Source organism: Geospiza fortis, unplaced genomic scaffold (assembly GCF_000277835.1).
Source record: "Geospiza fortis unplaced genomic scaffold, GeoFor_1.0 scaffold192, whole genome shotgun sequence".
Lineage (NCBI taxonomy): Eukaryota > Metazoa > Chordata > Aves > Passeriformes > Thraupidae > Geospiza > Geospiza fortis.
The window spans coordinates 607418-622346 of record NW_005054315.1 but is presented as its reverse complement, the minus strand read 5'-3'; positions in this window follow the sequence as shown (position 1 = coordinate 622346).

Below are 14929 nucleotides of genomic sequence, written 5' to 3'. Positions count from 1 at the left end.
TATATTAAAATTTATGTGCAGAAAAAATCAAACACGATTTTAAAATGTATGGTTTTATCGAGGAAAAAAGTGTTATTCTTTTTAATGGTGCATATAATTCTAATTGTGGCAGGATTTCTGAGACACCATAACTACTACAATATGCAATGCAATTGTTCTGAAAATATTAGTTGATGAGAAACTATAATTTTCAAAATTTCAAGAGGTGATCCAGTGGTCGTCAATGAAAGAGAGAAGATAGGAAAAAATGTTTTATCTTCCTAAGTGATTAAGGATTTTCTTCTAATGAATTCAAACAATATTATTAAAAATTGCTTGACTGGACTAACCATTTCAAAGCAAAATAAACACTACTTCAGGTTGTTGATAATATTCATTCCCATAAAAAATTCAACCTATCTTTTCTCAAGAGTGTGTAATATAAAATATTGAAGGTTTCTCCTATAATGTAAGAGTTACAAATTAAAATACATAAGCAAGGATGAAAATAATAGCTTTTTTTTTCAAAATAATTAAAAATTTCATTAACAACCTCTGAAAATAACCTAAAAATAACCTTCATCTTTTTTTTTTCAGTCTATATCCATAAAGTTATGAAGCACAGAGCTTCTGTTTGGGTACTCTACTTGAAAAGAAAATTAATTAGGAGAATAAATAATAATTTATGACTAAATATTTCTGTGTACAAGTAACTTGGTTTATTCAGTGATTTAGGTAACAAATCAGTGATCAAGAATGTGCTGTAAGGGGTGACAATATGACTTTTGACATATCAAATCCTTTAAACTGAGCTAGAACTAAGAAACAACTTATGCATTGTCCCTGTACGAATACGGACTTGGTCCACAGAAATTATGAGTAGTGGCATTACATCTTTCAAACAGATGTTATCAAAGGTGCAGATGAAGAAAGCAGCATTATCTTTAGTAATCTTTTATGCTTTAAGCAACAGTATGTAATGCTGAAATATAAATAAACAATAAGTACAAAGAAATTGCATTCTGTCTCTCAGTTGCTAATCAGTAGCTGTTAACCACTTGTGGTAGTTTACATAATTTAGAATTATGAAACAGTATTATTCTTCTGAATTACTTGTCTAAAGGATTCTTTCCACAAGAGACTGGGAAAATGTAGTCTCATGGACTGTTGTTTGCTTTCTTTAGACTTCTGATTTTGTGAAAACTGCAGCATTTGGATCAAATAGTTTTAAATTACCACTTTAAGCACATCATGTTAAATTGAGATATTATTTCACAGCTACAAAAAAAGTTTCTTCAGTAAATTGGCCACATGAACAGTTATTGAACATATGTCTGTGTGACTGATTCTGTCACAAGGAATAAAATTCACCCAGTAATTCCTTTATGTGGCTTAAGAACTGCAGCTGAAATAAATGGCGTATTCAGAGATACACAATTTTACAATTTAGTAGCTTAAAAAATGGAAGGGAAGGAGGTGGTGGGCTTTACTACACCATTTGATAAAGTGCTTCATTTATTGAAGTCATTTTTTGTTAAAATTGTGTGATATATTCCTATTTGTGGTTGCTAATTTTGACCTTGTATTACCTGACACTCAAAAGTTACAGGCAGCTCTGACTTCATGATTTTGGATCACTAAGTCCATATATAATATCAGATATTTTTGCATGAAAACACACAAATGGATCACACTAGCTGGTTAACTATGAAGAGGATCCAAGTCTTTTCCTGTATGGCCTACAATGACTGTTCTTTTCATGACTAAAACTAATAATTTTCATTTACTCTTGCTTTGACATTAAAAGAAGATAATCTAGATCAGTTATCACATTTAGATCACCAAAGCAGTAACCTGTCCTTCTTCCTCTAAAAACTCTCTGTTTAATTATTTTTAGAATCCATTGAATAGCACTGAGTAGCATTTGTTCTAATAATACTCATTGTTATGTTGGTTATTTGGCATCATTTTGCTTTAATCCACCTGCAGGGGTCCTTTAACAATGAGCCCGGTTGCCACAGAGGTGGGTCACAACACCAGGCTGGGGCAGCTCATTCCTGAAGGGCAGCACCCATGGAAGGGGCCCATGCTGAAGCGGTTTGTGAGGAGCTGCAAGCCGTGGGAACGACTCACGCTGGAGAAGTCCATGGAAGACTGTCCTCCATCTGGGGAAGAGTGTGAGGAGTTCTCCCCCTGCGGAAGAAGCATCAGAGGAAATGTGTAAGCATAACACCCATTCCCCATTTTCCTGCGCCAGCTGGGCAGAGAAGATAGAGAAGTGAGAATAACGTTAAGCCTGTGAAGGAGGGAGGGGTGGGGGGAAGGTGTTTTTAGCATTTGTTTTACTTCTCATTATCCTAGTGTGATTTAATTGGTAATAAATTAAATTAATTTCCCAAATATAAGTCTGTTTTGCCTATGACAGTACCTCCTGAGTGATCTCCCCCGTCTTTATCTCAATTTATGCATCTTTCATTATATTTTCTCCCTCCAATCCAGTTGACAAGGGAAGAGATAGAGCCGCTTTGGCAGTCATCTGGCATCCAGAAAGGGAAAACACCATCTAAGTTTAGAATATTCAGCTCACTAAATGAAAGATAATTGCTTCACTACAAAAGAGTTTCAAACTACACCATATTTTGTAGACTCCTTAGCTTTGTCTATTAGAGTTACTTCTATTTGCTACCATCTGAGCAGAAACATTTCATTCCCTATAATTTGATCAATCTTCTGCACGCTCCCTCTTCTTTCTCTTATCTTTCTGTCCCAGTCCTATGTTATGGTATTTTAATCTCTATCTTTCTTCTAACCCTATTTTTTTTCCTTTTTGGTAATAGCAATACATTCCTTTTTCCTTTTCATTATAGCAACAAGTTCCTTATACCTATTTAAAAAAAAAAGAAGAGTACACTTATAGGATTCTAAAATTTACACTTATGGGATTCTCAAATTTACGATTATGAGATTCTCAAATTCACCAATAAATACATGTTTTTTCATATGAAAACATATCCTCAAGTTCAAATGGTAATTAGAAAACAGTGTAAAGCAGTCAGAATAAATGAAGTGAGTTAAGAAATCACAGTTTGGATAATAAAGACACTAAAACACTTAAAACTTAAAACAAATGGAAAGAGAAATGTTTCAATCAGCTAGATATCTCAAATCAAGTTCCCTCCTTAAACAAAGAAACCCTTCAAAGGCAGCCTGAGTCAGTCACAGCTTACCATGAATTAATGTTTTCTTCTTTTTATTTTTTTCTCCATTATGCTTCTTTTCACACCTGGGAGCCTCAGTAGTATTTTAATGTTTAATGATTGTTTTAATCCATTCAATAATTCGATTTGAATAATGGTCTGCATAATGCTGCAAAAGGGAGTACGGTAATGTTGCCTTATCACCTAAGGCAGTAGAGCTTACTTCTCTAAAGAAAGAAATTTTCATTGGACAGGCAACATAATAAAGTAAATTCCTGAACTCCTGCAGGGTGCTTTTATCTGTTACACTCATGACATTTTAACTGAAAGTGTGTAGATCTAATTAGTCAGAAGCAAAATTGTAATCAATACTGATTTATGAATATTTCCCACATGTAACACTACTTGTTTGGGCAGATAAATTCTTACTTGTATAGTTTAATCTCCATGATTTCTTATTGCTCTTTGTTCATAAAAAATAATAACCCTATTTGTTAGAACCCAAAATTTCCAACTGCAGACATCTGAAACACATATTTTTCTACATGTATATGTACAGATGTCTACAGTTGCTCTGGGGACAAGAAATTCCAGGCTCAGGGGTCTTACATAAGAGGAATGAAACCAGATCAGATCCTGACTGAAGATTGCTTGTGATGTTGTGGAAATTAATGCTAGCTAGTTGCCAGTCATTCATCTGTTCTTTTACAGATTAATTTCTGTGATCTCTAGCCCCAAGCAAGCCTGAGAGTATTACAAGCATCACAGTCTTGTAAGCTGGCATCCCCTTGAAAGTGAGATATTTTTAATCATTTTAATTGCCTTTCCCTTGACCTTTTCATTTCTTCCATAGCTGCCTTGAAACACACCAATCTTCAATCAGTATTCCATGTGCTGGTACCTCATAATGGTTTTTTTTCTTTTTTTTTGTCATCTTTTTATTGACACTTTAATTTACATTTCTGCTTAAAGTCTGTAAATTTTCCTTCTATACCATTTTGTGACTGTGCCAGCATGACCATCAATATCGGGCTTCTCCTGATTTGCCACAAAAGATGAATCATACAGCCAAAGATAGAAAAAGGGAATCTGTAAGAAGAAGCTCAGAAGATGACTGGTTTTGCTCACACCAGAGTTCTAGGAAATGTTATTCACTTTTCTCAAATAGCAAGTGATAAGAGAAGCGTAAATGGGCTCAAGTTGCACCAGTGGAGGTTGAGATTATAAAAATAAAGTTATCTTTAAAAACATTGTCAAATGGTCATTACAAAATATTTCTCTTTGGAAAGAAAACTTTTAAAGTGGAAGGCGATGATTTTTGGGAAATTTCTGCTTCCAAAGAACACAAGACAAGATTGAAGCATGGAGTCCCTCTCTCAAGAGTATTAGGCACAAAAGTTTTGATTTTTTCAAATGACTTTGCTATTTCTTCTTTGGAGAATAATTTTCTGTTTCTGTATTTGAAGAACATCATCTACCTCCTCCTGGCTCCATGTACAATAGTAAATTACACCAAATGTATTACAAGTCAAAAAAAAAAAAAAAAAAAACAGAATACTTTATAAGATAAACCTTCCTAGCTTGCTTCAAATAGAAAATTTAGCAAAATGAAGGATGACAGTGACACAGAAACTTGCTTTATGTATTTATAATGATTTAGGAAATACGATTTTTTTCAGGTTTTTTTTTCAGGTTTCATCTATTTGAAAAATATATTTATTCTTTATGACGTAGAAATTTTTGTATGCCTTAAAATTTCAAAAACACATAGATAGTTAGATGAATTTAATGGTAAAACTCAAACAGAACCAATCTCTCTGATGAATGAAACCTCTTTTTTATATGACATAATTAGTTCTATGGACATCTGTGAAAAGTAATCTGAGTCAGAAAAATTTAAGAACATATTTTTTAAAATATGAGAACAGCAACCGAACATATTATCTCCTGGTGACTGAGAAAATCAAAGTGCCACCTTTAAAAATGCTAAATTACAACAAGGGAGAACAAATAAGAGGTTACAATGGAATAATGAAGGATAATGAAAAATGTGACCTACAAGCCAATCAATGCAGAAGCAAATAGGATCTTCAGCAACTCCACAATTAGGAGGGCATAGAATGGCAAAATATACTCATTAGTAAATCTGAAAAGACAGAAATTAGTTTGCATGTTTGAGGTTGTCTTCCCTGTTATTCCATCACTCAGTAAAAACTGTCTGTTTATTGACTGTCTAAAAAGGGCATAAAGCTGGCAATGGTTCTCTCCTAAAAAAAATAAAACACAGTCAAGGTCATATGAAACTGATAGTTATTGAGCTCTTTAAAAACATATAGCATCACTTTAAAATCAAACTGTTACTTTATAAGTAGCAACAATTTTACACGAGGTTTTCACTGCCACTCAAATTGATTGTAGTTTCATGTTGAATAAAGTGTAAGTAGTGTTTCAAGCCTGCAAGAAGCACTACAATAATTCATATTAAGATGACAAGGCTGTGAACTGTCACACGTTGCCTCTTAGTGTTTGTTTTTTTTTATTTTTCATGCACGATCCATTATCTGTAATGAAACAATCTTCAATGGGATATACGAAATGTATCTGAGTATAAGATGTGTAATAAAAAAGGCCCAGAAAAGTGGTTAAGGGAACTTGGTTTTGGTAGCTATAAGGAAAAGAATTGTGTCTTCCTGGTTTTTTGGGTGTTGTTGTTGTTTCTTTCATTTTGTGTTTTGTTTTTTGTTTTTTTTTCACCATAAAACAATATATACCGTTCCAGGACACTGTAGACCTGCTAGAGAATCTGGTCTGATGACACAATTCATACCTTGTTTGTACTGCTCAGTGAATACAATAAAACTACCAGGGCCTAGGTATGAAGGGGCTTATTGAAACTTCACATATTATTATAAGTGTGTCCCTTGTAGAAACTGCTGATTCTAATAAATGCATTTTGGCTAAGCAGGTAAAATATTTCACTAAATTAGATTAAATGCAATTTTGCATTTCAGATGGCATTGTTTTTTGATTGCCATTATATAAAGAAGTAGAAAACCAGTGATTTACCAAGCAAAGAGGCAGAGATCCATATAATACTATATGTCCTGATATCTCAAGTGAAGAAGTCTGTCTTTGTATGAAAATAAATTTACCCAAAGTGAGGTTTCTAGTTTTGTCAAACTATAGTGTGGTGGTTTAGTATTTGTTCATTTGACATACTCAGCATAACACTAGAAATGCTGCTTCCAAATCCAGAAGAACATCATTGAGATCTCAAAGTAAAATGTGCAAATATTTCTTTTTCCTGGAAAAAAACTACAGTAAATATTCTAGAAAAATTATTTTATCATAATCAAACAAAAAAGCAAACAAAAATCAATAGTTCATGTATTTGACTAGAATAATTTCCGTAATAGTCTTAAATTCCTTAAGAAAAATAATAAAAATAAATCACTGTACATAGATTTTAACTTTCGTTATTAGATTATTGAAATATTAGTGAAATCTTTTTCATTTATTTTTAAAGCAGTAGCAAGACTTGTCATTATTTAGATGTAAAAGAGAATATATTGCTAGCAAGATTTTTGATTTATGAATTGCATTAAGCATTGAATTTTATTTTTCCCAAACACAATAAAAATTTTGAATTTAGATGCTTTGCCACTTATAATAACAAGGTGTACAGAGATAAAGTATAACAAAAACAGTAGGCCAGATGATACTTTGGTCTGGCTATTTGATATCATGATTTTCTGTAGATCTTGCTGCGTAGGATACAGTCTCTTAAATAAGAATTGCAACTTCCTGTATGAAAAAATTAAAATTCTTAAAAAAAAAGGCAAGTCATATTGAGAGAGACTGCATCCTATTGAAAACACTGATCCCAACAACATGTAGCAATTTCTTGTACTTTCTTTGCTTGAAAATTTATTAAAACTCACATTTGAAATTAAAAAAAAAATATTACCGAAGAAAACATATTTCCTGTTCTCAATAGAGATTACATGTATGGTAGTTTTTGAGGGCTATCTCCTGTAAATATCCATGTTGCTATGAGAAGTGGTAAGGACACAGGGCACCGTCTGCTTTTGCTCTGGGTTTCCCAGTTGCCTCCTTGGCTCCACTGAGAGCACTGCTGCACGGGCAGCAGCAACACTGAGCTGTGGCAGCTGGAGACCTGAGGCAACCTGGAGCACATTGACCTGCCCTAAACTCTCATGTAAACAGGAACATTTTGGTTTATTCTGGACTGTGCTTGGAGACACAATATTCTTTGTTCAGCCCAGCATCAGGGAAAATATGTCTGAGCTGTCCCGTGCCACGCTGCTTCTCACTTCTTCTGCACCCAAACCAGTTACACCTGACAGAGCCTTACAAACCATGCCTTACTAATATTATTCACTATTTTTGCTTTGATGAGCCCTTTGGGGAACTTGTAGGAGAAAAAAATTGCACATGTATAGATAAGTCCAGAGTTTATTTTCTGCAAAAGGCAACTTCAACTCAACAAGTTGCTATAACACATCATATAAAAAGAATATTTGTTGCAGACAAAATTAACCTTGAAATTCTCACACATAGATTGCATTACTTAGGAGAAAAGGAAATATGACTATATTTTGAAATCCTTCTGTGTCAACTTACATTTTTCATTGCTTACAGCTTTGTGTTAAGAATATATTTATAACTGTTCTTCGTAACACTCGTCCCAGAAAATATGGACAGATGAAGGCACAAGGTGGTTTTAGAATTGTAAAATTTGGAAGAAAAGAAAAAAGAAACAAATCTTTATGAAACTTGTCAGTGGTAGGATGTGTTTTTTAAGCTTGATATCTGTGTCTAAAAATCAAAGTCCCGATGGATAAAGGTAAAAGTCAGAATTCCTGAGTGACTGAAAACTTGCATCCTTTCTTTACAGGTTCATCTTTAAGATTTCTCACTAGAAAACAGCAGTTGAAAAGATTATCTTATAGCAGTACTAAATAATAGACTGTTCTGCGACATTCAAAGGTCTGAGGCTCCCTGTGGAACTAATGACATTTGTACAGCAAGTCAGGCTGCTTCTGCAAAGGAGGATGGGGGAAGAGGGAAAATGATAGTTTTTTGACAGAATGTTAACCCCAAGTTGCCAGATCTTCTAAAAGATAACTGCAAATAAGAGAGTTCTAATAACATTTCTAATAAAGAACCAAAGTCTTAGATGAATTTTGAACTCATACACTTCACTGATTTTGATGTTCACAGCTGATGGTCTGTCCCTGACGCTCGGGAGAGAGGAAATGCCATATTGCTGTGCTCTGACAACAGATCAGTAAGGTACATTTTCTCAGAAGATATAATAAGCACTTTATTAAGGACACTTCCTTTTGCTTGTCATTGCAACAATCTATTTTTTCTTTTCTTTTAAACACCAAAGTTTAAAAGGTTTCTCTGGACTTGTTTGAAGTATGGCTAGCTCAGCCATTAAGCATTGTCATGGCCTCCAAATGAGATCTGTTCCTATATTTAATCCACTTCTATACTGAAAAAAAATATTAAGAGAGGATTAAATCATGGGCTTTTCTCACTCAGGATACAATTTGACCTTACATGTCCTGAATGCCCTCAGTACAGGGCTGTAATATGTGCAGGAAAAATATTGGGAGGACTCTTCATCTCTGATTGAATCTGAGGAAAATTGCAGCTGGGAATGTAAGAGTCAGAGGGAAAGAAGGCAAGTGAATGAGGATAACTTGCTTGTCTCCTGGGAGAGAGAAGAACTCAACTTCAGACCTCATGCCTGGTCGCGTTTTACATCTGCATCTCTTTGGCTAGCCCTCCTTACTGGGAATCTTTTTTCAGTGTGAGATAGCATAACTTCAAGCCAAGGGATGAGTTTACATGTCTCTGATATCCCACAAACCTAACGCTCAAGCCCATCTCCCCGTGTATGAGAGTCAAATTATTTCAGAACAAGATGGGTCTGCTGAGGAAAATTGGCACAAAAATATTTGTAAAAGTCACTTTGTTCTGCTGCTTTCTACCACCCACTGCCTGTTGCAGCTGTCTGTGAGGACCAGCACAATGACCTGCTTTGTAGACTTCTTTTGGGATTTAAACAGAATTGGGCAGCTATGTGTCTAAAGTCATTTAACAACAGAACTCAGTTGGAAGAAGAACATTATCTTCTCAACAGGGCAGCTAAATCTGTGTTTAAGCACTCAGTCAATTTCTGCCTCAAGAAACTGGAGACTTAGGCAGTGTTAGAAGTGAATGCTCTTGATTACTGTCTGAATTTTGAACCAAGAGCCCAAATTCCCAGCTGAGAAGAGTTTCCCAGGGTTGCATTTAGCCCTGTGGGCAGCCAGAATTACCTACCTGCACTTGCTATGTCTGTCACCTCAAAACCTTCTCAGTCTTTCTCACTCCAAACATAGACATGCAGAGAAACTGAAACTTACACCACAAAGGTTTTAGAGATGTGACAGTATTTCTCACTAGGATTACAAAAGAGATTAAGAGAGAGATTTACTGTGCATTAGTAATAATATGACCCTTCAGGGTCAGCCTGTGCTCTGAAAAATATTTTCATGAAATATTGCCTACTGTCTAGCTAGCAGAGTAACAAGGTGTGTTTGGGCAGAGGACCAGCATTTAAACCAAACTAGCCATTATATCCCTCCAACTATATACTCGTGTTACCTGTGTTAGCTAAATCCAGACTTAGAATAAAAGTTCCCCTGAGGCATAAGGTTACATATGTACTGGGTATACATATTTGCTTTTGTAGCTGTTTACATTTCCAAATGTTTGGTGTAGACAAACAGCTTTTTAGATGTACTGGCCTAAGTGATTTACTATACTGAAACCATCCATGCCCTCCTCTTCTCTCAGCTACCATATGTGAAAGTGATTTTTGTCAGCATAAACTTCCTGAATGAACTTTAAATCTTAACTTTTGTAGCTGTTACAAAGAAATTCAGTAATGCCTTGTACTGTTTTGGCTTTAAAGATTCCTTTCTAACTTTGCTCCCTTTTTCTTTGTGATTCCAAATTGACAGATGGAGTTCTCATGTTGCTGAGATATTTAAAATTAAAAGTAGTAAAAAAGTATTCAAATTTCAAAACAAACTGATCCCAAACCTTCTGCCCTACACTCCTGTTCCTTTTTCAATAATTGAAGAAATCTTTCTTTTTGTACGGAAATATCTGAAAAAATGCACCTTCTCCTTTTCTGTTAAACAAATACCCTTCCTGTATTGCTTCTGCTCAATACATGGGAAATTAAATAGGCATATAAAGGACAGGCAAAAGCAAATTATTAAAATTTTAAAATCTTGATTCTTGTTTCTTACCAAACAAAAGCTAGAAGCTAATATTACAAAAGACAGAGTAGACTGAAGCAAAGTGGATCCACCCTTGATTTGTACTATATCAATATTTTCTGAAAGAAATATTTATGATTTCAGTGTTCAAGCTGAAAGATGGAGTGTTATGGAGACAAAACTGTATTAAAAATATCCTGCTTTATCATGACTGTTTCAAACCAGTTTGCTCCTTTAGTTTTACTGGTGGTTACCACATCCCACTAGTCTGCATTGCCTGGATCTGTTCTAAGAGCACAGAAAAAGTGCAAATGCAGAGGCCCTTTTTTCACTTCAGATTCCATCATAAGCTCTCATAAAGCCAATAATGCTTTCCCCACTTCTAATGGTTCAGCATTGATTTCTATTACATATAGAAGTGGTCCTATAGGTTTTAGACTTTCCTTTTTCCCCCCCAATGTTTTCATTACTTGGTAAATGACAATTTGAGTATATAAAATTTAATCCATGCAAATTCTAGGTGAAAATGCTTTTAAGAAAATTTTCATTTTCTGTGTTGGCTTTCTCATTTCAATAAAGTCCTCTGAAACTGAATCCAAATGACTTTTTGTGGCACTTTATAAATTATTCTTAGAAATAGTCCAAAGAAAGGGCCAGAAAAACAGAAAATTATGCCACTGGGCTCTTCCCAGCCTCTTACCTCTCTCAATAAATACTGCATCAAAGCTTACCCTACAAGGCAAACAGTTTCCCTGCTCTTGAGTGCTGTGGTTTTAGTTTGTTTTTAACAGTTTCTCAATTGAGTTTGCCAGCAGGCCCATGATCTATCCAGCAGTGATAACAGTGTGCAATACACAACCTTTTTCTACACAGCTTCCCTGCCTCTCTTTCTGTGTCATAGCTGTCTCTGTATGCCATTAGGCAGAAATCCAAGCTTAGGGCTTTAGCCAACTCCAAATTTCAGGTATTATTACTGCACCATTAAAAAGGTTCTAAATTTCAGTTCTTCTACAGCTTCAGCATAAAAGACTGCATGCTCTATCTCCATCTTTTTAACTAGTCTATTTCCCTTTATGTCCTCTAATAAATTACTAACAGACACAGACATCCCTCTTCTAAAGTGCAGTATACTCTGCTAATTATTTGTATAAAATAAATTGTAAAAGAAAAACTATTACTTAATTATCACTATATTCTGCATTGTTTTAAAATTAGCATTCATTTGGATTGCAGCAGAACCTGATGGGCCCCACAGGGAGCAGGGTATTATTGTGCTTATTGCTATAGGAACACGGAACAAGGATCAATCTCAGTCCTAAACAGCTATTAGCTGCGTCAGGCAAAAGGATTGTTCACCTTGTTTAACAGATGCTGTAGCAAAGTACGGAGATTAAACAATTTGCTCAAGAAAATCCATGGCAGAACTGAACCCAGGTCTCTTAAATCTGAGACAGATGTCCAGTTCAAAAGATGTCCATTTGTCTTCCTTAGGATAAGTCACATTCTGTAAACATCTGTGTCTTATCTGCTGTCTCAGTGTACCCTGACTCAGCAGAGATTTCCTGTAGCTATCAATAAGAAAACCTTTCATTTCTGCTCTCTTCACACACAAAAATTTGAAAATTCAGGACGTTCAGATTATGGATTAAAAAAAAATATATGTAGACTTGCTATTGCCATAGCCAGAATTTCATGTCTGACAGAAAAAAACTGGCACAAACAAACACAATTCACATTCATTGCTGTAAACAGGATGTAATGGAGCAGCCTTGCAGCAGCCACGACTGTCACATATCATCATTGCTCTACTTCCATATAATTAATTCCTTGTGAAAGGTACCATTATAATAAAACAATTCACAATAACCTCCCAACCAGTGTTTCTGCCTGGAAACAACACGTCAGAGTGAGGAGAACTGTTTCAGTTAAGAACACTCCCCTTGTTCTGTACCAGAGCCAACAAACTCTGCATCAACACTGCAACCAGCCAACCCACAATGATGAGCTTACTGGAAAGACCTGTAATGGAAACTGAACCTATAATTTCAAGATATTTTACAAATAGACCAGGGACAGAAGAACACACAGTGGAATATGGGATATTTGTACCAGAGGTATATGTGAGCTAGTTTATAACTCTATGTATGTTAAGCAGTGGGTCTTACACCATCCTCAACAGAGGACATTATTGGTCAGGGTGAGTATTCAAGTATTTTTAAGAAAACCTGGGCTATGGGACTATTTTCTGAATTTATATTACCTGGAAGATGATCTCCTCAAAGATAGGAATGTCAATAATTTAAATTTGCTTATGATATTTTGGATAAAATCTTCTTTGAGAGTGATGTATTGAAATAGTTTGGTCAGAAAAAGAAACATCAACAGAGCTACACTGCTACTTCTATATGTGTTAGTTTATTTCTCTGTGCTCAGCCCTGTACTGAATCATCTATACAAATCCTAAAAGGCCTCAGGGTGTCAGAGGGTTGAGGCATGAAATATCTGATTAATAAGGTCAGTTTGTTCAATCCTTTCCTTCTCAGGTCACAGAACAGGAAAAAGTGATCTTTTCAGACCTACAGAGTTTTGAGTAAAATTTCTAAATTGAAGTGTGTTAAATCAGATTTGAATCCTTCCTACCTGAAACACCCTGAGCCCATGTTGTTTAGAAGGAAGTTTTACTGCAAGTCATTTTGGACTGTGACATTGAACAAGGAAAGTCCACCTGAAAGAATTAAAAAATTCAGTGGCAGAATTGCAAAGAGATACAAGCACAGCACTGTGATTTCTTTTGTTAGCCACAGGGAAGAACAGAAAGGGACACGCTTCTGCAGCTATGAATGACAGACTCTTCCCCCAGAAAGTTAAGGCATCTTAAAGAAAAGGTTTGGAGTATGTTAATGGTTCCTTGTACAAAGCCACATTAGGAATTTCCATGCATCTATGAAAAAACCTGCAGTATATTAATGATACTGTATATAATTAAACTACCACAGTATATTAATTGTGCCAGTCAGTGTAATAAACTTGGATGCAACCTTAGCAACAAGAGAGTCCTGTTTTGAATCTTTGCAGTTATCTCTAACAGCTCAGACAGCAGGATGGTCTGAAATTTAAAACACCTCAATGGGAAGGTGAAAAGTGCCTCAAGCAGAAGCAGAATTTGAGTTTCAACCTCCACAAGCCCAGCTCACACTTCCACTGTGATTCACTGGGGAAGGAGCCTCACACTGTTGGGTTTCTCACATCGCCATAGCGCCTCCATGAAGGAAATGTTTTAAAAAGACATTCCTAAACTCTTGGAGTCTAATGTATTTCCTGACTATTTTTTATGCTTATATGTTATTATTAAAAATGGAGAAAACCAGATAAAATATAGAGGAATGCATTTGCCTAACTTACCAGTGCAGAAAACTCAATATTTCCTAAACATAAAGTGATAAATTTACAAGTATATATATATTACAAGTTGGATTTATTAACATAACTGCTAATACAGAATTCTGTTTGACTACATAAAGCTGGATCATGCATCATTCATTTGATGGCTAAAAGAAATAAAATTCAATAGTATTTTCTGATTTCTACTATTCAGTCAAATATACATAAACCTTTATTAGCAAAAATTATGGGAAAACCTATTTTATCTTCTACAAGATATTATAGATGTGTGGAAACTTCATCTATTTATTTGTTTTACAATTAATACTTTTTTTCTATTTAAAATTTTCCCCAGTGTCTTTCAACTGCAGTTAGAATTGTAAACAGAGTCACCTCTCTTGAGACAGGTTGTACTTAATAAAAAAGAGCTAAATAAGTAATAATTTCTAAATGAGCTATTCACATAAGGTCCAGAAGTATCACAAAGGCACTGCATATCTCATCATTCAAACTTACTTCTCACAATATATTCAGCAATATTCTTCTTTTGTCTTGCTATGTAGAAAAGGAAAAAATAGAAAATCGTAATATTTTATTATTTGGAGTAGCAGCAAATCATTTTACTGATTCTTTCCTAGATACTCTATATACTCTGCATGCTCCTGTGTATATATAGCCACTCCTTTTTACTCCTATATACTCTGTAGAGGATTGCTCCTTTACACACAATCTTGCCAGAAACAAGATCTTAGAAACACTCTCTTAGTGTTATGGGAGGTAGGCTATGATTCTCACATCTACTTGAGAATTCACAGAAAAGGATGATTGAAGGAAAACAAAAATGTCTTATCTTTTTCAGCTTATAACTGGATTTCACTAGCCTTGTTTACAGCAGTAGTGCCACTGAAGCTGAAATGTGAGTTCAGTTTTGGAAATGTGGAAGTGGCGGGTCAGCCGATTTTTCTTTTGCAAAAAACCTTTCAAACTCCCTGTAGGAAACAAGACTTAAACACGGAGTGCCTAACATTTAAAGCTACAGTGGGTAAATAAGTTTGGACTTTAAAAAGC